This window comes from Lithobates pipiens, unplaced genomic scaffold, assembly GCF_037356315.1.
Source record: "Lithobates pipiens isolate NorthernLeopardFrog02 unplaced genomic scaffold, aLitPip1_a1.2 Scaffold_8, whole genome shotgun sequence".
In the NCBI taxonomy this organism is placed as follows: Eukaryota; Metazoa; Chordata; class Amphibia; order Anura; family Ranidae; genus Lithobates; species Lithobates pipiens.
In genome coordinates this window covers 232,090,381-232,113,591 of record NW_027507903.1, presented here as the reverse complement: position 1 = coordinate 232,113,591, position 23,211 = coordinate 232,090,381, and positions in this window count along the sequence as shown.

Genomic DNA, 23,211 nt, shown 5'->3' with positions numbered 1-23,211 from the left:
ACTTGTGGCAAAATATAAAATATTCCATGGACTCAACATGCCCATCAGCAAAAAGCTTGCGGTGTCTACTTTCAAAAAGGGGTCATTTGGGGGGGTTTTGACCTGTAATTTATTTTATGCACAACATTAGAAGCTTATGCCACACATCGCCCACTCTTTCTGACACTTTTGTTTACATGGAAATTTTTTCTTTTTTTGCTAGAAAATTACGCTGAATCCCCAAACATTATATATATATTTTAAAGCAAATGGCCCAACAGATTAAAATTGTGGGTGTTGCAAAAATTTTTGGGAAATTTCAATGCACTAAAACACACTATATTTCCCAAATGTTTGATAAAATATAAGATGATCGTATGCCGAGTACATAGATACAAAACACGACAATCTTTAAAACTGCGTAAAACTGCGCAGCGCCGACAAACTACATATGTTTTTTAAAAGCCTTTACAGGTTACCACTTTAGATTTACAGAGGAGGTCTACTGCTAAAATGACTGCCCTCGATCTGACGTTTGCAGTGATACCTCATATGCATGGTGCAATTGCTGTTTACATATAGGATGAGCCCGATGTTCAACTTGAACGTAAGTTCAACTCGAACATCAGGTGTTCGCCTGTTCACCGAACAGCGAACAATATGCAGTCTTCGCAGCAAATTCAAAAGCTGCTGGAACACCATTAAAATCGATGGAACATTAACATGAAAAATCAAAAGTGTTAATTTTAAAGGCTTATATGCAACTATTGTCATAAAACGTGTTTGGGGGCCTGGGTCCTGCCCTAGGGGACATGTATCAATGCAATTTTTTTTAAACAGACGTTTTTTCAAGAGCAGTGATTTTTTTAATGCTTAAAGTGAAGCAATAAAAATTACATGTTCCTTTAAATATTTTGCCTGGGTGGGTGCCTATAGTATGCCTGCAAAGTGGCACAGTTTTCCTGTGTTTAGAACAGTACCACAGCAAAATTAAATTTCTAAAGGAAAAATTGTCATTTAAAACTGATTGCGGCTGTAATGAATTGTTGGATCTCGGCAATATAGATTCAGATAATTGAAAAAAAGAGCATGGGAACCCGCCCCCCCCCCTCCCTCCATTACCAGGCCCTTTGGGTCTGTTATGAATATTAAGGGAAACCCCAAAACAAAATGTTTTAAAAATGCTTGGGGGTCCCCCTAAAATCCATATCAGGTCCTTCAGGTCTGATATGGAAATTAAGGGGAACCCTGTGCCAAATTAAAAATAAAATGGCGTAGGGGCTACCCCAAAATCCATACCAGACCCTTATCTGAGCACGCAACCTGGGGGGCTGCAGGAAAAGAGGGGGGGCAGAGAGCCCCCCCTTCTGAACTGTACCAGGCCACATGCCCTCAACATGGGGAGGGTGCTTTGGGATAGCCCCCAAAGCAAGCACCTTTTGTCCCCATGTTGATAGGGACAAGGGTCTCTTCCCCACAACCCTTGCCTGGTGGTTCTGGGGGTCTGCGGGCGGGGGGCTTAACAGAATCTGGAGGCCACCTTTAATGCAGGGAACCGCAGATCCCTGCCTCCCCCATGTGAAATGGTAACAGGGTACAAGTACCCCTACTATTTCACAAAAAAGTGTCAAAATGTTAAAAAAGACAAGACACAGCTTAGGACAAGTCCTTTATTAAAAAAAATAAAAATAAAAAAAAGTCCCACAATGTCCATTCATCTGATGTGACCAGGTCACCCGGTTACATTATGGGGTGGCCCCACCCTCAGTTATATAAGAGCTGTCACAGCGAAGAAGCATCACACAGCGGGAGCCTCCCATGGAGGCGGATCGGTTGTGGATTTTTTTTTACTTTTTTGGTCCGTCGGATGGCGTGATAGAAGATGAATGGACATCGTGGAACATTTTTATTTTTTTATTTTTTAATAAAGGACTTGTCCCAAGCTGTGTCTTGCCTTTTTTTAACATTTTGATACTTTTTTGTGAAATGGTAGGGGGACTTGTACCCTTTTACCATTTCACACGGGGGAGGCTTGGATATGGGGGTCCCCTTGTTAAAGGGAGCTTCCAGATTCAAATAATCCCCCGGCCCGCATAACCCCACAACCACCGGGCAAGGGTTGTGGGGATGAGGCCCTTATCCCCATCGACATGAGGGCAAGCCTTTCCTATGTTGAGGGCATGTTGCATGGTATGGTTCAGGAGGGAGGGCGCTCTCTCATTCCCCCTCTTTTCCTGTGGTCTGTCAGGTTGCATGCACGTATTAGTGTCTGGTATGGATTTTGGGGGGTCCTACGCCATTTTTTTTTCATTTTGGTACAGGGTTTCCCTTAAAATCCATACCAGACCTGAAATATGTGGTATGTATTTTGGGGGGCCCCCATGCATTTTTTTTATTTTGGTTTGGGGTTCCCCTTAATATTCATACCAGACCCAAAGGGCCTGGTAATAGACTGGGGGGATCCCATGCTATTTTTTTCAGTGAGTTTTATCTATATTGCCAAGACCCGACATTACAGCGGAGATCAGTTTAAATGACAACTTTCCTTTATAAATATCATTTTGCTATGGTACTGTTCTAAACATGGGAAAACTGCTCCATGAAAGGTGACTGCTGGCTGAAAAGAACGATACCAAGATGATACCTAAATCTGCAGGTATCATTCTGGTATAACCACTCAAAGTCCAGCAACATACCAGTACGTTGCTGGTCCTTGTTGGACATATATTATTATTATTATTCAGGATTTATATAGCGCCAACAGTTTGCGCAGCACTTTACAACATGAAGGCAGACAGTACACTTACAATACAAATCAATACAGGAGGGATCAGAGGGCCCTGCTTGTTAGAGTTACAATCTAGAAGGGAGGGTCAAGTGGAAACAAAAAGGTAATAACTTTGGTGAATGAGCTGATGGAGAAAATTAAAATACAATTGATAGGTGTGGGTAGGGTAGGCTTTTCCAAAGAGAAGGGTTTTCAGGGATTGTCTAAAAGCTAATAAAGTAGAAGATAAGCGGACAGATTGGGGTAGGGCATTCCATAGGATTGGAGAGGCTTTGGAAAAGACCTGGAGGCGAGCATGGGAGGAGGGGACGAGGGAACTAGAGAGCAGGAGGTCTTGAGAGGAACGAAGAGAATGAGTAGGTTGATATTTAGAGACTAGGCTAGTGATGTAGCTGGGGGGGGGGGAAATGTGGATGGCTTTGTGCGTAATTTTTTGTATTTTGAATGTAATTCTTTGGCCGAGCGGAAGCCAGTGGAGGGATTGACAGAGAGGAGTGGCAGACAGAGAGCGATTGGTAAGGTGGATGAGTCTGGCAGCAGCATTCATGATGGATTGAAGAGGTGATATACTATGTAGAGGTAAGCCAATGAGAAGGGAGTTCCAGTAGTCGAGGCGAGAGGTGATCAGCGAGTGAATTAAGAGCTTTGCTGTGTCATTGGTTAGAAAGGGGCGTATTTTGGAGATGTTGCACAGGTTGAGGTGGCAGGATTTGGACAGTGATTGAATGTGTTGCTTGAAGGAGAGTTCAGAGTCCAGGACTACACCTAGAACCTTGGCATGTGGGGATGGGCTTATAATTGTGCCATTGATTTTGACAGATAGATCAGGGGAAGGGGAATATAGGGGAGGAAACATTATAAGTTTAGTTTTGGATAGATTGAGTTTGAGGAAGTTGTGTGACATCCAGACTGATATATCAGATAGTAAATTAATGATATGTGAGGAGACAGGGAGTGAGCTGAGGGGTAGAGAAATATATTTGGGTGTCGTCAGCGTAGAGGTGGTATTGGAAGCCATGGGAGGCTATCAGTTGACCCAGGGAGGAGGTGTAGATTGAAAATAGGAGAGGTCCAAGAACAGAACCTTGGAGACCCCAACAGAGAAAGGAAGAGGAGAGGAGGAAGTAGAGTTGTAAGAAACGCTAAAGGTGCGGTTGGATAAGTAATAAGAGAACCAGTGAAGAGTACAGTCACGGAGACCAAAGACATGGAGTTATTTGAGGAGGAGGGGGTGGTCAACCGTATCAATGGCAGCATAGGGTTCCAGGAGTAGGAGTACAGAATAGTGTCGATTGGTTTTGGCTGTTAGAAGATTGTTTGTTCGTTTTAGGAGAGCAGTTTATGTGGAGTGTTGAGGACGAAATTCAGACTGAAGGGGATCAAGAAGGCTATTATCAGAGGAGGATGCTCAGTCGGTTGTAGACCAGACGTTCGAGGAGTTTGGATAAGAAGGGGAACAAGGAGATGGGGTGTAGGTTGTTAAGATTGGATGGGTCCAATGAGGGCTTTTTAAGTATGGGTCTGACAAGTGCATATTTTAGAGAGTTGGGGAAGATGCCAGAAGAGAGGGAGAGTTTGAAGATGTGGGTTAGAAAATGTAGCATAGAGCCAGAGGGTGCATGTAGCATTTGTGAGGAAACAAGATCCAGAGGGCAGGGGGTAAGGTGGACATTACCAAGTAGTTTAGCAACCTCCTCTATAGTGGTGGGGATGAAAGAGGGAAGTAATGATTGTGTCTGTGGGCATGCAGTGTAAAGCGTAGAGGGTATTGGAACAATAGAGATCTCCACATGAATTGTATCAATCTTATGTTTGAAGTGATTGGCGATCTCCTGGGCAGTGAGTGAGTTGGCGGGTGGAGGTGGTGGAAGACAAAGTAGAGAGTTGAAGGTAGAGAACAGTTGATGGGGATGGGATGATAAGTTGCTAATGAGAGTGATAAAACAGGTCTGCTTGGAAGAAAGGAGGCTGGAATTGTATTTTTGGAGGGCAGATTTATTGTATATATTGTAATGTTCTTTTTTTCATACAGCTTGTGGGCTGAATGAAAAAAAGATATTGACCGCCCTGCATCCACCCACTTCTAATGATGAGCATACATGCACCATTTTTTTAACTGTGGTGGTGAAATCACCTCCTACAGCGCTGGAGTCACTGATTTACATGTCGTGAGAGCAAACGCTGTTGCTGTCAAGATAAATAAATCAGTGCTGCAGCTGAATGCTGTACCTGAAAAGCAAACAATTGTAACAATAAAACATTAACTCAATAAAACCACAACAATCTGTGCCACAAAAAAAGAGTAAAAAATATAGGTGTAAATCGCCTCTCCACCCTTGCCCCCGTACTTCGGCATATATGCTCTTTTTTTTTTTTACCTGTGATGGTTGAAATCACCTCCTACAGCGCTGGAGTCGCTGATTTGCATGTCGTGAGAGCAAACGCTGTTGCTGTCAAGATAAATAAATCAGTGCTGCAGCAGTATATTTTTTTTTCATTTTTTTTTTTTTTACACTTTTATTTGTAACTGTAACAGGTCCAGATTCAGGTCTCTTAAAATGCAATGGCATCTTTGGAGACGCTGTGAAAGTGTGTCCTAGTCTGTGCAGTGCTGTACCCTTTGCTAATACTCCACTAGTGTGTGGTAGCGTTTGAAACATTCATCAATGCAAAGACCAGGATGGTCAGGACAGGAGGGACAATAATAGTGGGTGTCATGCCTATATCGGTGCTTGCTACAGACACAACATCTTCTTTGGGGTGATTGTTGGGTAGGGGTACCGGGGAGGACATACGGAAAATGCCTCCCATCCAGCCGGCTTACTGCATTTGTGTTGGGAAGTTGGGGCACAGCACCGTCTGGAAACAAAAGGGCTGTGACAATCTCTTCCTGGAATTTAATGAAGGATCCAGTTTGTCCTGATGCTTTATATAGCACATAAGCGTTCAGCAGAGCCAATTGGAATAAGTATACAGACACTTTTTTACATCAGCGTCTGGCCTTATGGGCAATTTAGTGCGGCGCCATCAACTGGTCATTGAGGTCCACCCCTCCCATAATAAGGTTGTATTCATGGACACAGAGGGGTTTCTGCGTGTAGGGAGGACAGAACAAAGACATTCCGTCAATCCCTCCACTTCACTGCAAGCAAATTATTGCTTCTCAAGCAGGCTCTCTCCCCCAGCCTAAGATGGGAAACTACCAGCCGTTGGGGTAAGCCGTGGCGTTTAGATCGCACAATGCCCCATGCGCCAATTCCATGATCAAACAAGTGACTAAAAAGTGGCACGCTTGTGTAATATTTGTCCACATACAAATGGTACCCCTTTACGAATAAGGGTGACACCAAGTCCCACATAATCTTACCAGTGCTCCCTAGGCAGTTTGGGCAGTTCTCCAGCTCCATGTGACTATCTTTTCCCTCGTAAACCATAAAACTATATGTATAGCCTGTTGCCCTGTCACAGAGCTTCTAAATCAGCTGGGAAGATACTGTTTTAATGACAAGCGGTCAGAAAACGTAATCAGGGATTCATCAACCCAGGCAACTTGACCAGGAGTAAACATGGCTGCAAACTGTTGGTTGAAGTGGTTTACAAGGGGCCAAATTTTGTGGAGCCAATTGCATCCAGGGTCACCCCAAGGACGACAGAGTTCATTGTCTTTGAAGTGCATAAATTGCAAGATCTGCTCATATCTAGCCCTATTCATGCAGGCAGACAACACGGGCATATGTTAAATTGGGTCAGTAGACCAATATGACCGCAACTTACTTTTTTTTGTTATGCCCATGAGGAGGGATAGGCCCAGAAAGGTCTTAAATATGGAGACCGTGATATGTCTTCAATTTCTGCCAAGGGTCAACTGGGGATTAGCTGTGATGAATTGACCAGCTTACAAATTGCTTTGGTCCACAATAGATCTATAGAGATCTTCTGTGAAAAACTCAAATGACATAAAATCAACTGTTTCCACCTGAATTCTGGTTTGGCTAGTGAATGGGGGAAGTACGGCTTCTACAGAAGTGGTGGCTCCCAATTCGGATTAGCAAATGCAGCAGGAAGGGTACTATGGGCTAGACGGGCCTGTCTTTGTCTTCTTGGTGGCTGCAGGACACCAGTTGTGCTAGCCACCTCACCAGCTTGAAATGCACTTATGGGTCTATTAGCGACACTGAGACAGGGGATGGAAGGGTTAACTGGGGGGGCAATCAAGGGTTTAAACCTTTATTAGGGGGGGCTTGGGGGGTACCCTAAACCTATCAGGGCCTACGACTAATTGCCCTAACACTGATTATAGTCACAAGTGACACCAATGCAGTGAGCAGTGAAAAATCGATGGGGGCGATCGGGGGGGGTGTACTGGTGTTAGTGTAGTGTTGTTCTCTCTCCTCTCTCTGGAACTAGAGAGTCATGACATCACTTCCCCTGTCTGTGTTTACACTTACAGACAGGGGAAGCATTTTCATTCGCCAGAACCGATCAGCAGGTCTAGGCCAGAAATCATTGGCCTAGACTGGAAGACTGATCAGTTCTGCTATGAATCTGATCGCCATGGGCATGCGAGCGATGTACGGGTATGTGATTATACACACCCGTGCCACTTTGACACTTTGCCGGCGTATATCGCATAGTACGCATACAAACAGTAACTGAAAAAAAACCACCAAAAACAGAACATCATAGAAACAGATAAAAAGCCATTTCACCATATGTGCTATACCCGTTTCTTATTAAAATGAAATATGAAAAGAATTATATACCCACGTGTCATGTGGTTTTGTTACCAAATATAAAATGTAAGACATTTTAAGAGGTAGAATCAGTAATCTGTGGGACAAGGGTGTCACTGGTACCCTGACTATCCAGCCAGGTACCCCAGCTGATATTGAATTTCCTCCCTCTGGCTTCATATGTCAGTTTATACAAGGGTAGGTTTTGGATAATCAATTTTTTCCACATACTAATAGGGAACACCTTTAGTCTCCATGCAAACTAGCATTTTCTAAGCTCCTAGAAGCTGTTATTAGCATTTTTTCTGCTCCTAGACGCTAAATAGTATTATCCTATTATTATTATCTTATGTGTGCCTGCACACTACTTTAGGCTTTTACCATTTTTTGAGCTTCAGCATCTAGGAACAGAAAAAAAATAGTTTTGTAGAGTTTCTTGGAGCGGTTTTCCATCTGAAAAAAACTCCTGAAAGCTCCTAATTGCTTTTAAATGCTTCTAAAATGCTACCAACAGTTTTTTTTTTTTTTTTTAGCTTTTTTATTATTTCTCTTTATGTGCTTAAGAAACGCAAATAAAATGCTAATGCTCCTAACTGCTCCTGAAAGCTTCTAAATGCTTCTAAAAGCTACTAAAATGCTACTAGAAACTGGGACAAAAATGCTATTATCAGTATTTTTCATCCATTTTTTTTTTTACTTATGAAAAATTCTAGTCTTCATGGAGCCTCAGTTATGTGTCGTGTATGGTATATGTGTCCTGTGTGCTGTGAATTAGAAAATAAAGTGTTTGTTTATGACAAGCAAGATGAAGATTACTCAAATTATCCTGCTGTGCTTTAAAAGAAACCTAATTCATATACTCAAAGATCCAAACATTTTATTCTTAAAGCAATAATACGAAAAGCATACCAACATGTCTTTATTATTATAAGACATGAATCTTTGTTCTGTGCCAGATTCCTTCTTTGATGTACAAATAATAAAAAGCTCAGAACACTATGATACTGGAAAAGGTAATGCATGTAAGCTATTCTATTCGAGTGTATTTGTATTTCCTGGCATTCATATAATCTTAAAGTATTGGGAACACTATGCTTCAGGAAATTTTTATTAAGGTTCATCCTTTTAGTAATTTTTCAAAGGGAGCCAGGGGACTCAAGATGCACTGCTGGTTGGAGCATAGTACCACTTTTTATTATTGCTATTCCAGAGCAAACTTTGAATACCACGAGACTGCATTGTTCATTAGACTTTAAAAATTTCAATTCCTTTTTAAGCTGCAAGAAGCCTGTTATCCGATTGATATACCGTGCTTGCAAACAAGAACAAATAACCAGAAATACATGTGTTTGTGAAGTTACTTTAAAATTTGGTCTCAGAAGTTACAATTATGAATCGTAACCTCTTTCCATTATGAATTGCAACTTCTTTAAATACAATTAGTAATGAAGACTTCTGAACTCATTGCATATTTTATTTTTTAATTAAAATTAGACATGGAAGCATATTTATTTTATAATTGCAACATTTAATTTATTCAACTGCATACAAATAATAAAAAGAAGCATGTCTTCACATTGATGACAATTATTCCAATTAATCTAGGATTAGGTAAAGATATAGCTTTGAAGATCAAACAGAAAAATAACTTCTAGCTGTAACATGTTTTGTAGTTACTAATAATTAAATGATAACTAACTGGGTATTGCCATTTGTTCCAGTATACTTTATTGATACCAGTAACCGTTCCCGGAAGATTCCAAAAGCTAATTCCCCATATAGAATTCTTAGCTCTCCTTAAGATCTCAATAGTTGGCTAACCCATTAAAGGTCCCAAAATTTTTCACAATATGGAGCTCACTACTCCTTATGCAGAAGAAGAAAACTTAAAATTCCTGCCCAGCTTTCATGTGAATGAAAGGGAAGACCCACATAGAACATGAGACTCCCTTATATTGTTTAGTTCCTTTGCACCTTTAAACATGCCCTTCTGGTGTGTCCTGGTATCTTTATGGAGAAATGGGTTATCACAAGGGATGCCTTCCTTCAAATGTCATCAGAAGGGAACTCTCTTATATCAATGTTAGGGATCAAACTTTGACTAGGTAATGTGTGTTCCACATGTATTCTCAAATAGATGTAACTGAAACCCAACTCAAAGTATTAAAACAGTGAACATTTTTTGGGGCTATCAGGAAAGCTAGCCAACTGGTAAGTGATTTGCACAAGAAATGTTCACTGTGGATGTGTTTTAATTTTTTTTAGCCTTTGGGATTTATAACTAAATGAAAACGAATGATATGTTGTAATTGACCCAGACTTTGTTTTCTTGGATTGCTGTAGCTGGTAAGTGTTCTGGGAAATGTTTGTTTTATGTTTGTTCACCTAAAACCACCTTATTTGCCTTTCCTATTTTCTCCACTGCTTTTAACCAAAATGGTACAAAAATCTCCTGGTCTACACTAAAATTTTGACGGAATGAGAACTCTCAATTTTACTCATTGCTACTGGTAAGTCGGCCGCAGAGATCTTACTTCAAGAGGCACCAATAGATAAATTTATCAGGGGGTAATTAAACCTATCCTTTGCTTCTCAGATGCAAACTAGACATGTGCGATTAGTTTAGTACGAATCTCAAATTCGTACGAATTTCCCTAAATTCGTACGTTCGGGAGGATCCGAAATACGAATTGTCATATGTCCGAAATTTGTACGCAATACGAACTTTTGTTTACGAATTTCGGATCAGTTGTCGTCGCATTGACGACTCAGTCATTATGCTTATTATGAGGGGCTCCCACCTTCCCTGTGCTATGCTGACTTCCTCCTGGGGCTGTACCTCTGCTGTGTTCATTGTGAGGGGTTTCCACCATTCCTGTGCTGTGCTGACATACTGAGCACAGCAGGGGTACAGCCCCAGGAGGAAGCCAGCACAGCACAGGGATGGTGGGAGTCCCTCATAATGAGCACATGGCTGCCATGCACAGCTGCTCCAGTTTTTTCCTGCTCCAGTTTAGATCCCCCACACTGTACGGGGTCACCAGGGATGTGCAGGGTCACTGGAAATTGTTTGGTGTTACCAAGCATGTGCTATCTGCACATCCCTGGTGACCCCAAACAGTGTGGGGGGATCTATCGAAACTGGAGCAGGTGAAAACTGGACCAGCGGTGCATGGCAGACAATCCGCTTCTCTCTTTCATTTTCAAATATTAAAGGAACGAACTGAAGAGAAGCTGATTGGTTGCCATGGGCAACTGCTCCAGATTCTGTTCGCTTTAATTTTTATCAATTTCCCTAAATGTCTTTTTATCTGTCCTAGCAGTCATATGTGTAAATGAGAAGAATGGTGGGGGCACATCAGGGCACATTGGAGCACATCAGGGCACATTGGGGCACATCAGGGCATATTGGAGCACATCGGGGCACATCGGGGCACACCAGGGCATATTGGGGCACATTGGGACACATTGGGGAACATCAGGGCACATTGGGGCACATCAGGGCATATTGGAGCACATCAGGGCACATTGGGGCACATCAGGGCATTTTGGAGCACATCAGGGCACGTTGGGGCACATCAGGGCATATTGGAGCACATTGGGGCACATCAGGGCATATTGGGGCACATTGGGACACATTTGGGAACATCAGGGCACATTGGAGAACATCAGGGCACAGCGTTTACCAGCCAGCATGCAGAGTAGCGCAGGAAGCGTGTGTAATAAGTTCTCTCTCCGCTCCTCCAAAGTGACACCTCCTCTCTTCTCGTCCATCCCAGATGATGTCACAAGCTAATAGGGGTAGATGAGAAGCGAGGGGATGGATTGTGTGGAGGGACAGGGACCAACTACTAAGACCAAATGGCCATCTCTGCTGCAGACAGTCAGTTCAAGGAATGTACAGAGTGAGGGAGGGGTACCCCAGCTTTGGCAAATTGATTTTCAAAAATGCTAACTGCTCCATTAGCTGGGGGGGGGGGGGCAACTGGGAACTTTGGGGTGACAGGATGTTTCCTGTCACAGAAAACACCCGCTAACTCTGGGTACTTGTCGGAGGGCAGGACAGTAGCTCCTTGGCAATATCTGTGAGGGCAGGCCACTCCTCGCTCTTCTCCTGACAAAAAAAATTGGATCTGTGGTGGGGTGCACTGGTGGGGCTGACAAATAGGACATGACAACCTCCCTTGCTGATATGGGTTTCTTGGGGCGCACTATGCTGGAGGTTCCCATTAGGGTGACAAGTGCCTCAGCCAAGACAGAAGATGCTCCGCTGGCAGGAGCTCTGCTCACTTCACTAGATGATGCATGGGAGAGGGGGTCTTCAATATCTTCTTCCTCCTCTTCCTCTTCTCCCAGCCTTACCATCTGCCTTTCCCTCTGACGCACCCTGTCGATTAGTCTGTCCCGCCATGTTGTCAGAGCACTACACTGCACAGCCATTTTGCCCTTGATGCGAGGGTCATACATGGCAGCCAGCATCAGTTCTGGCCAAGAGGCGGTCAACTCCTGTGTGCGCCTGCCCAACGCCATCAGAAATGTGTTTAGCAGAGCCAATACATCAGGTTGAGGGCCACCACCAGGCAAAGGTTCCTCAGCTGACTTGAACCACTCCAATTTGCTCTGAAGGTGGTTGAAGAGTGGGAGCACATGACCAATGCTGGCATCCTCAGAGCTTAGGTGTTCTGTGACAGAGAGGAAAGGTTTGAGGACTGCCACAATCTGCCCAATTATGGCCCAGTCCTCCCTGCCTAAAGGTCTCTCTATGCCAATGTTATGATCACAGGCCATGGCATGGAGAGACTTCTGCTGCTCAAGGATGCGTTCCAAAAAAAAATAAATGATTTTGATTACAGCAAACTAACACCAAAATCACCAAATGTACAAAAAAATATTATACCAACAGAAAATAACAAAATATTAACTAAATGAAACAAGAAATGAAAAAAAAAAAGATCTCTTAAAACCAACCAAAAAAACAAATAAAACCAGAAACTAAGCACTAACAGATGATACACTCGCAAACTACAACAGATATAAACTAAAATGAACAATGAAAAACTAAGGATTGCAAAGATATTCGCTCAGATGCACAGACAAATAATTGTGTGATCTGCTCCACTACACTAACTAACCCACAAAGGGAAGTCACATGATCGGGCCTGCCGTGTAGGCCTCAGCAGCAGAAGAAAATCTCTGATTGGTCAACCAAGTCACATGTTGTTTCCGTAGTAACGAAATTTGGACAGAAAAGTGAACGGAACGCATCTAACAAAAATTAGTATTTCGGATAGGAAATTCTTCTACGGAATTTCGTATTTCGGATAAAAACCAAACTTCCATCAGCATCGACTGTCATATTGAGGTATATATTTTTTCCTTTAATTTCATCGTAAAGAACATTCCTACAAGTTAACGAACCTAACAACAATTCGTATTTCGTACGAAATGAAATTGAGTTTCTGACACCAAATACGAATACGAATTAATTCTAATACGAACCGTAATGGAACGGAATGAAACTAATTTATTGACGGCGCCCATGTCTAATGCAAACTTGTTTGGGTCGACTATAAGGAATATATGTTTACATTTGAGAAAGTCATATAAATACTTTGTTAACACATAGTCTGTACTAAGCCTTGACTAACTAATTTCCCCTTATCCTCGGAACTATTGCTTTACCGTTTTTTTTAATATTTCTTTCATTCTACCATTAATATTAAAAAAAAAAATTATTGCATTTTCAGTGTCACATTTTACAGTGCAATGATTAAAAAAAAGAAAATGTGTAAATAACTTTGCGAAGCTATGTACTAGAATCATAATTTTAGTGTAATTTTACATGGAACAAATGATACAATATATTTTTTATCTACTTAATTGTATAAACTGATCAATGTAGAAAAAGGTGTACTTTTTAGAATGAATTTTTTATACTTCTATGGAATTCATTGAAATGCTTTTAATATCATGAATATGCTTGTAATATATTTCAATGTACGGTGGGGATAGAAAGTTTGGGCACCCCAGGTAAAAATGTGTATTAATGTGCATAACGAAGCCAAGGAAAGATGGAAAAATCTCAAAATGGCATCAAATTACAGATTAGACATTCTTACAATATGTCAACAAAAAGTTAGATTTTATTTCCATCATTTACACTTTCAAGATTACAGAAAACAAAAAAATGGTGTCTGCAAAAGTTTGGGCACCCTGCAGAGTTAATATCTTGTACTGCCCCCTTTGGCAAGTATCACAGCTTGTAAACGCCTTTGGTAGCCAGCCAAGAGTCTTTCAATCCTTGTTTGAGGTATCTTTGCCCATTCTTCCTTACAAAAGTATTCCAGTTCTTTGAGATCTCTGGGCTGTCTGTCACGCACTGCTCTTTTAAGGTCTATCCATAGATTTTCAATAATGTTGAGGTCAGGAGATTGTGAAGGCCATGGCAAAACCTTCAGTTTACGCCTCTTGATGTATTCCCCAGTGGATTTTGAGGTGTGTTTAGGATCATTATCCATTTGTAGAAGCCATCCTCTCTTTAACTTCAGCTTTTTCACAGATGGCATCAAGTTACCATCAAAAATTTGCTGACATTTTATTGAATCCATTTTTCCTTCTACTCATGAAATGTTCCCTGTGCCACTGGCTGCAATACAACCCCAAAGCATGATTGATCCACCCCCATGCTTAACAGTTGGACAGAGGTTCTTTTCATTAGATTCTGTGCCCTTTCTTCTCCAAACATACCTTTGCTCATTCTGGGCAAAAAGTTATATTTTAACCTCATCGGTCCACAGAACTTGTTTCCAAAATGCCTCAGGCCTGTCTATATGTTCATTTGCAAAGTTCAAACGCTGATTTTTGTGGTGAGGACATAGAAGAGGTTTTCTTCTGATGACTCTTCCATGAAGACCATATTTGTACAAGTATCTCTTTATAGTGGAATAGTGTACCACAACTTCAGTGTGATATCATGATCGCTTGAATTTTATTTCTGGATGAAATTGGGAACAGTCATTATGGTATCCCCTTTACAGCAACATTTGACCAACAATATATCAAGTTTTTGGACCTTGTAGTATTTAAAGCCAATCATCAATTGTTCACCAAAACCTACTTTAAAGAGGTCAATAGGAATGGCTATATCCATTTGGGAAGTTGCCATCACCCAAGATGGTTGAGCACAATCCCAAAAAGTCAATTGATGAGATTAAGATGCAATTGCATCAGCAAAGAGGACTATGATGTACAGGCCAATATTTTACTCGATAGATTCCAAGAAAAAGGTTATAACCATAGTCATTTATTAAAGACTAAAACAACAGTTGGTGAAATGTGGAGAGAAGATTTGTTCAAGAAGAAAGAGGGGAGGAAGAAGGAATATGAATTTGCTTTTCTGACCAGTTTCACCTGTCAGTACAAACAAATGGAGAGAAATATTCACAAGCACTGTCCCTTACTATTCAAAATAGAGATCTGAAGAAAATTTTACCTGAGAGACTACAGTTCATTTACACCAAGCCCCCAACTTTGTGTTTAAAACTATCACCCAATGTAGTAGACCCACCCAAAAAAGCTTGCACTTTTATGGATCAAGTGGGCTTCTACAGTTGTAGGAGGTGTTTGATGTGTAAAACTTCCAGGCACAGGATCAGGAAAACCACACACTTCTCCTCTCATACCAAGGGTGAGTCCCATAAAATAAAAAAGTTTATCACTTGTAGGACCACACATGTTACCTACCTTCTAGTCTGCCCATGTGGATTACGGTATGTGAGCAGAACCACTATAAAGTTGGTAGGCAGACTTCGGGGACATGTAAATAGGATCAGAAAGGGATACAAAAACCACAACTTGTCTAACCATTTTAGACTCCATCATGGGAGGGATCTGAGTGGTGGTATAGACAAAGTTGAGAATAAGAGGAGGAAACCTTAAAGGGGTTGTAAAGGTTCATGTTTTTTCACCTTAGTGCATCCTAGGCATTAAGGTGCCCCCCCCCCCCCCGTTTTACTTACCTGAACCACCAAACTTGTCCCACGCTCTCTCTCTCTGCCCAGGGTTCTCGGCTCTTGATTGGATAGATTGATAGCAGCACAGCCATTGGCTCCCACTGCTGTGAATCAAATCCAATGATGCAGACGCTGCGGGGGGGCAGGGCCGAGTCCTGCATTTGTTGTCTATGGATGCCGAATGCAGGACTCGGAAGGTAACCCCCCAGGAGAGCACTTCTCCCAGGGGGTTATCTGATGTGGTGAGGAGCCATGAGAGCCACCGAGGGACCCCAGAAGAGGATTTTCAGGACTAGTGATGGACGAACTTCTGACGGGACGTTTCACGAACCGCGAATGCAGCCAAAAGTTCTCGAACCACAAAGTTCACGGTGGATCCCATTGACTTTAATGGCAGGCGAACCTTAAAAACCTACCGGTCATATTTTCAGCCACAAAATACTTACTAGCTGTGCACACATAGTCCCACAACATGGACACTGACATAACAAAAGTATTAAGTGAATCTGGCATCGACAACGACAAGCATTCTTTTTTTATCTGTGAAATTTTGACAATTCAGGAGCGCATGAAGGCCATGGAGGAGAGGCAAGGTCAGGCCAGGCTAAGAAGGGGATGCAGGAGATGATCAGTGCCACAGTCAGGGCAGCACAATCCTGTGACAATGTCCCAGTGTGCCAACCTGTGCTTGAGTCACTCCCTCTGCCCGGCCCTTACCCCCACCTGTGCAGGGCTCCACTGCGGTGGTCCGGAGGTACCACTCCAGTGCTGATCCTCAGCCATGGTGCTGGCACTGCCTGATAATTGGCTTCTCTGCTGCTATCTCCTTCACTGTCTGAAACCAGCACCGCAATAGAGACTGAACACTGACACCAGCACCGAGATAGAGAGCACTGACACCAGCACCGAGATAGAGAGCACTGACACCAGCACCGAGATAGAGAACACTGACACCAGCACCGTGATAGAGAGTACTAACACCAGCACCAAGATGGAGAGCACTGACACCACACCAGCACTGTGATAGAGAGCATTGACACCAGCACCGAGATATAGAGCACTGACACCAGCACCGAGATAGAGAGCACTGACACCAGCACCGTGATAGAGAGCACTGACAAGAGCACCGTGATAGAGAGCACTGACACCAGTACTGAGATAGAGAGCACTGACACCACACCAGCACCGTGATAGAGAGCACTGACACCATCACCGAGATAGAGAGCACTGACACCAGCACCGTGATAGAGATCACTGACACCAGCACTGAGATAGAGAGCACTGACACCAGCACCGAGATAGAGAGCACTGACACCAGCACCGAGATAGAGATCACTGACACCAGCACCGTGATAGAGAGCACTGACACCAGCACCGAGATAGAGAGCACTGACACCACACCAGCACTGTGATAGAGAGCACTAACACCAACACCGTGATAGAGAGCACTGACACCAGCACCGAGATAGAGAGCACTGACACCAGCACTGAGATAGAGAGCACTGACACCAGCACCGTGATAGAGAGCACTGACACCAGCACCATGATAGAGAGCACTGACAAGAGCACCGTGATAGAGAGCACTGACACCAGTACTGAGATAGAGAGCACTGACACCACACCAGCACCATGATAGAGAGCACTGACACCAGCACCGAGATAGAGAGCACTGACACCAGCACCGTGATAGAGATCACTGACACCAGCACTGAGATAGAGAGCACTGACACCAGCACCGAGATAGAGAGCACTGACACCAGCACCGAGATAGAGATCACTGACACCAGCACCGTGATAGAGAGCACTGACACCAGCACCGAGATAGAGAGCACTGACACCACACCAGCACTGTGATAGAGAGCACTAACACCAACACCGTGATAGAGAGCACTGACACCAGCACCGAGATAGAGAGCACTGACACCAGCACCGTGATAGAAAGCACTGACACCAGCACCGAGATAGAGAGCACTGACACCAGCACTGAGATAAAGAGCACTGACACCAGCACCGTGATAGAGAGCACTGACACCAGCACCATGATAGAGAGCACTGACACCAGCACCGTGATAGAGAGCACTGACACCAGCACCGAGATAGAGAGCACTGTCTTTGGGGTGCACACAGCAGAGAGTGAAGAGGGTGCAGATTGGGAGGATGAGGAGGGTTCAGAAGAGTAAGGCTGAGTGAGCCACTCAACCAAGTCTGGTGCGTCCTTTAACGTAATTGCACGCACCTTCTGCAATTTGCCACTTTGGCTTAAGTCTGTTGCTCCTGCCCTACCCCTACCACCCCTGCGAAAGGGCCTGCCTCTTCCTCTGCCTGTCATTTTTTAGATGACCCTGTGACAAAAGTCTCTAGAGAACTGCAGTATGTATGTGGAAGAAGGTATATAACACCCCGCTTCAATTTGTAGTTTTTGGGGGCCACTGGTCTATCACACCAGTTATAATACTTTTTTTAAATTGCGTTTGTCACTCTTTGTAGTATCGCTGCAGAACCACTCAGCAGTCACAATGCTGCACAGTGGAAATGCACTATACTATGCTTTCTATATGTGCAAGTATTTTATACGTGTATTACACCCCTATATACTGCACACCAAATAGTACACCTATACCAGTCCTTAAAAGGACCTTTGTGGACCTAGTAGCTAATGATTTGCACTACACTGATAAAAGACAGCTGCAGAATTGGTCAGCACTCAGCTCAGCAGTCAAGTATAATAGACTTTCTATATTTGAAAGAAAGTATATTATACGTGTACAACCCTATATACTGTACACCTATACCAGTCCTTAAAAGGACCTTTGTGGACCTAGTAGCTAGTGATTTGCAGACTGTCCCTCAGTCCCTACACTGATAAAAGACAGCTGCATAATCGGTCAGCAGTCAAGTTTAATAGGCTTTCTATATTTGAAAGAGAGTATATAATATACGCGTACAACCCTATATACTGTACACCTATACCAGTCCTTAAAAGGACCTTTGTGGACCTAATAGTAATAGCTAGTGATTAAACTGATTGTCCCTGCTCCACACAGCGTCCTGTCCCTACACTGACAAAAGACAGCTGCAAAATCGGTCAGCAGTGCACTCAGCAATCAGCAGTACAGCAGTCAGCAGCAGTGCACCGGAACCCTATATACGGTACACCTATACCAGTCCTTAAAAGGACTTTTTTTTTTTTAAATGTATGTTTATTGAAAAAAGATTTTTTACATAACAGAAAAAGTATACTCTTGGTATAGACATGAGAATTGTCATTACAAATATAACAGCAAGAACCGCCGCAGGCGGGATATAAAATGTTAAGACATGTATAAGTCACAGTTGGAGGGGGGGAAGAGGATACACCACAGGTTCGAACACAAGAGTTACATAGTTAAAGTAAAAACTATAAGTTGTAAAAGGGACATATAATTTGAATCCCGAGACCGAACCTTAGTAAAACATTCCTGGGAATTCATAACATCGTATCAGGGTGCTGTCTCCGGGTAAGATATCCCATATCTTAGAGAACTTGGGTAGGGAGTCCTGTACCAGTGCAGTCATGTGTTCCATCCTGCGCATTTGCGCAATAGTGGAGATTAGCTGTGAGTGGATAGGGGGGTAGGAGACAGCCAGAGGGCAGGAATTACTCTCCTGGCAGCCAAAAGAATAAAGCTGTCAACTTCTTGGCTTGTTTAGATAGAGCCATAATAGGCAGACCTAGTAGATAGTGCCTAGGGTCTAAAGGAATATACATCCCTAGCACAGAGTGGAGTAGGGATTGGACCAAGGACCAGAAAGGTACAATTAAAGAACAGCTCCAGAATATATGATAATGGGTACCTTCATTCCGTAGACACCTCCAACACAGTCTAGATACGGAGGGATCGTATTTGTTTAACACTTCCGGGGTTTTGTACCAAAATATCAGTACCTTATAGGCCGTCTCTCTCTGCTCCACAATATAGAAACTTTAGAAGTGGATGTCCAGATCTCCTGCCATTGAGAGAGAGTTAGAGAAACTGGTAGGATTTTGGCCCATCTCCTCATATAGAGGTGGGAATCTTTGGTAGGGGAGATCGAATTGTGGAGTATATTATATATAGAGGATATGATGCCTTTCTGACAAGGGCCCTGGGTGCATAAAGTCTCAAAGGCACTAGGGTTGGTTAAGGTCAAGGCAGGAGATCTGAAATGAAAATAGTGTTTAAATTGGAGATATGAAAAAAAGAGCTGATTCGGAATGTCATATTTATTCTGAAGCTCTGGAAAGGATAGAAGTTTACGGGATATCGAATGCACCAAGTGGCGGAATTGGAAGATGCCCGATCTAAACCATGGGAACATATTCTTCACAGAGAGGCTGTCTGGTAAATCCGGGTTGAAAATTACATTCAACAGGGGTGGGCATGGAGAAGAGAGAGAGAACGTCCTATGACATTTTTTCCATATGGACAGTGTAAAGAGCATTGGCCCAAGGTTTATGCGTCTAAGCTGAGCTATGGAGGAGGATAGGTCTGACCACAGCATAGAGCAAGGATGGACAGGGCTGGTGACACTCATTTCCAGCTCCGACCATCTACTGGTAGCGAAATACGATGACCAGCAGATGGTTGCCAAAAGATGAGTTGCATAGTAATACTTCACAATGTCAGGAGCTCCCAGCCCTCCATGGGAACGTGGAGCAAAAACCACTGTATGGGCGATTCTGTGTGATTTATTCCCCCAGATAAATTTAGTGAAGGCCCGTTGGATATTCCTAAGTTGTGGCATGGGAATAGCGATTGGTAAAGTTTTGAAGAGATATAGGAATTTAGGGAGTATGGTAATTTTTAGTACATTAATCCTGCCCAAGAGACACAAAGGGCAGGTTGTCCAACCCCGAAGCAAGCTATGTGTTTCTGCGATTAGGGAGATAAAGTTTGCTTCGTATAGAGAGCTGTATGTTGCAGTTCAGTTAATTCCAAGATACTTGAGGGAAACAGGGCACCAGTGATAGGGAAAATTGTGTTTCAAAGAAGCGAGGAGTGAAGGAGGCATATGGATGGGAAGCGCTTCAGTTTTAGTTGTATTAACCTTATATCCCGAGAGTCTGCTGAATGTGTCTAAAAGGGCGTGAAGGTTGGGGAGGGAGATGTGAGGTTTCGTCAATGTGAGGAGTATGTTGTCCGCAAAAAGAGACAACTTGTACTCCTTCTGTCTAAGGGAGACTCCGCTTATGTCGGGGTTCTCCTGTATGGCTGTGGCTAGAGGCTCAAGGCATAATATAAACAATAAGGGGGAAAGAGGGCATCCCTGTCTAGTGCCATTTCTGTGTGTAAAGAGCGGGGACATATAAGATGCCAATTGGACCTGGGATGTGGGAAGAGAGTATAAAGCCTGCAGGGCCGACAGAAAGGAACCAGAAAAACCAAAACGCTTGAGTGTGGTAAACATGTAAGGCCATCCTATCCTGTCGAAAACTTTTTGCACATCTAAACTCAGGATAATGGCAGGGCGAGATGTTTTGTGGAGTAGGTCTATGAGGTCGATGGTACGTCTGGTATTGTCACCTGCCCGTCTACCCAGGACAAACCCCACCTGGTCGTTATGGACCAAAGTAGGAATCATAGAGGAAAGTCTATTAGCTAAAATTTTCGTGAAAATGTTATAATCGGAATTAAGTAAGGCTATGGGCCTGTAGTTGTCTGGTAAAGTAGGTGATTTACCCGGTTTCGGGATAACTGTAATATGTGCATGTAGAAACTGGGAATGGGGTACAATACCTTTCTGTAGGGAGGTAAAAAGATTCAGCAAGTGGGGGCTTAGTGTCAGAAGGAAAGTTTTATAATAAATATAGGATTTATGGGATGGGAGCTCTTTCACAACCGCTGCCAGTTCTTCTGGCGTGACAGTAGCATTAAGGGAATCAACTTGGGATGAGGACAACACTGGTAATTTTAAAGAGGTACAGCAAGCATCAAAGCTTTCCTGAGAGAACAGATGTTTGGGATCGGAAGCTAGGCAGTTGTACAGTTTTTTGTAAAACGCACCAAAGACTTTAGTCATTGTTAAGGGGCAGTAGGTTGGAGTGCCATCTGACTGAATAAGGAGTTCAGAATAGGAGTGGAACGGGCGGGGTTTGAGCTTGTTCACCAACATCCTATGAGGCTTGTTGGCAAACTCATAAAACTTTTGTTTTGCCCAAAGTAGGGCTTTGGAGCATTTATGCATATCTAAGGATTTTAACCGTTCACGTAGGGAGGTCACTGTGCAAAGACGTGGCACCGTAGGGGAGAACAAGAGCAGAGCTTCAGCTTTTCGCAACTGCGAGAGAATGTCCAGTCTCTGTGCAGCCGAGTCACGCTTAAGGCGGGAGCCGGCTGAGATACACAATCCTCTAAAAAAGGCCTTGTGGGCCTCCCAAAGGGTGGACACATCCCGCACAGACCCTTCGTTTAGTTGAAAAATTTTGGCTAAATTTGGGACAGATGGGTTTCAGTAATCGGATCGCGTAGGAGAAAATCGTTGAGTCTCCAGTGACAGGTTCTGGGTGTGGAGGAGGAGAGTGTAAGGTCGAGTTGAACCGAAGCGTGGTCAAACCACATCATGGGGTTCAATTCCGAAGCCACTGCAGACGTTAGTAAAGGTGCCGTGACAAAGATATAGTCCAATCTGGAGTACATCTTGTGTGGGGGGGAGTAGAAGGAAAATTGCCTGTGTGTAGGGTGCTTAATCCTCCATATGTCTAAGAAATTGTGAGACCTAATGAGTTTGCGAAATGCAGTAGATTGACGTTCCGTTTTAGAGGAGGGGTTATCCGAGAACAGGGTTTGTCTGTCTCTTCTAGCGGACATGGTCATACTGAAGTCCCCTCCGATAATCATGAAGGGCTGGGCATATGTGCCCAGATTCCCCAGGACTTCAGTGAGGAATTGAATCTGACCCGAGTTGGGAGCATAAACATTAATCACAGTAAGAGAATGGGATAGGTAGTCGCAGTCCAGGAGAATGTATCTACCCTGTGGGTCAACAAATGAGGACTTAACCCATAACGGGCAAGTTTTTTTAATCAGGATCGCAACCCTTGCTTTACCAGAGGGGTCGGAGGTCATATAAGAAACCGGAAAATGCTTGGCAGCAAATTTAAGAGAGCCCCCTGGGCAGAAATGAAGTCTCCTGGACTAGGACCAAGTTTGCGTTTGAGGACTTGAACTACTTCAGAGCTAACCAGCGCTTATGAATAGAGTTCAGGCCCTTAACGTTGTAAGTAAGTACCCTCAAAGCCATCGTTTATAGAATAGCTTTAGCTCAAGGTAGCCATAATAAACAAACATTGGCCAAAGATAACCATACAAACCAAGAAAATACTGGGTTCCGTGGTGTATCCAGGGGACGGAAAGCAGGTAATAGCATATAATAACAACAATACAGTTAAAGAGTGAAAAAGAAAATAACCAAAATGAGCAAAAAATGAAAAAAAAGCCCCAAAAAAAGGCCTAAAAAATAGAAAAACAAACCACAAATTGTAGAAAAAGAGCCTGGGGGGTAAAAACCACCCAGGAGTCCACAGCCATAGCTGTGGAGCAAAAGGAGGCACATCGGGGGTTCCAGCTCATCTTATTTAGTTTCCAGGACGTCAGTCCGTTCACCAATTTGAGAACTCCCCCCGCAACTCATGAGCTAGTTTACCTATTTCCTTAGAGACATTGCTTGTCAAGTCTTGCAG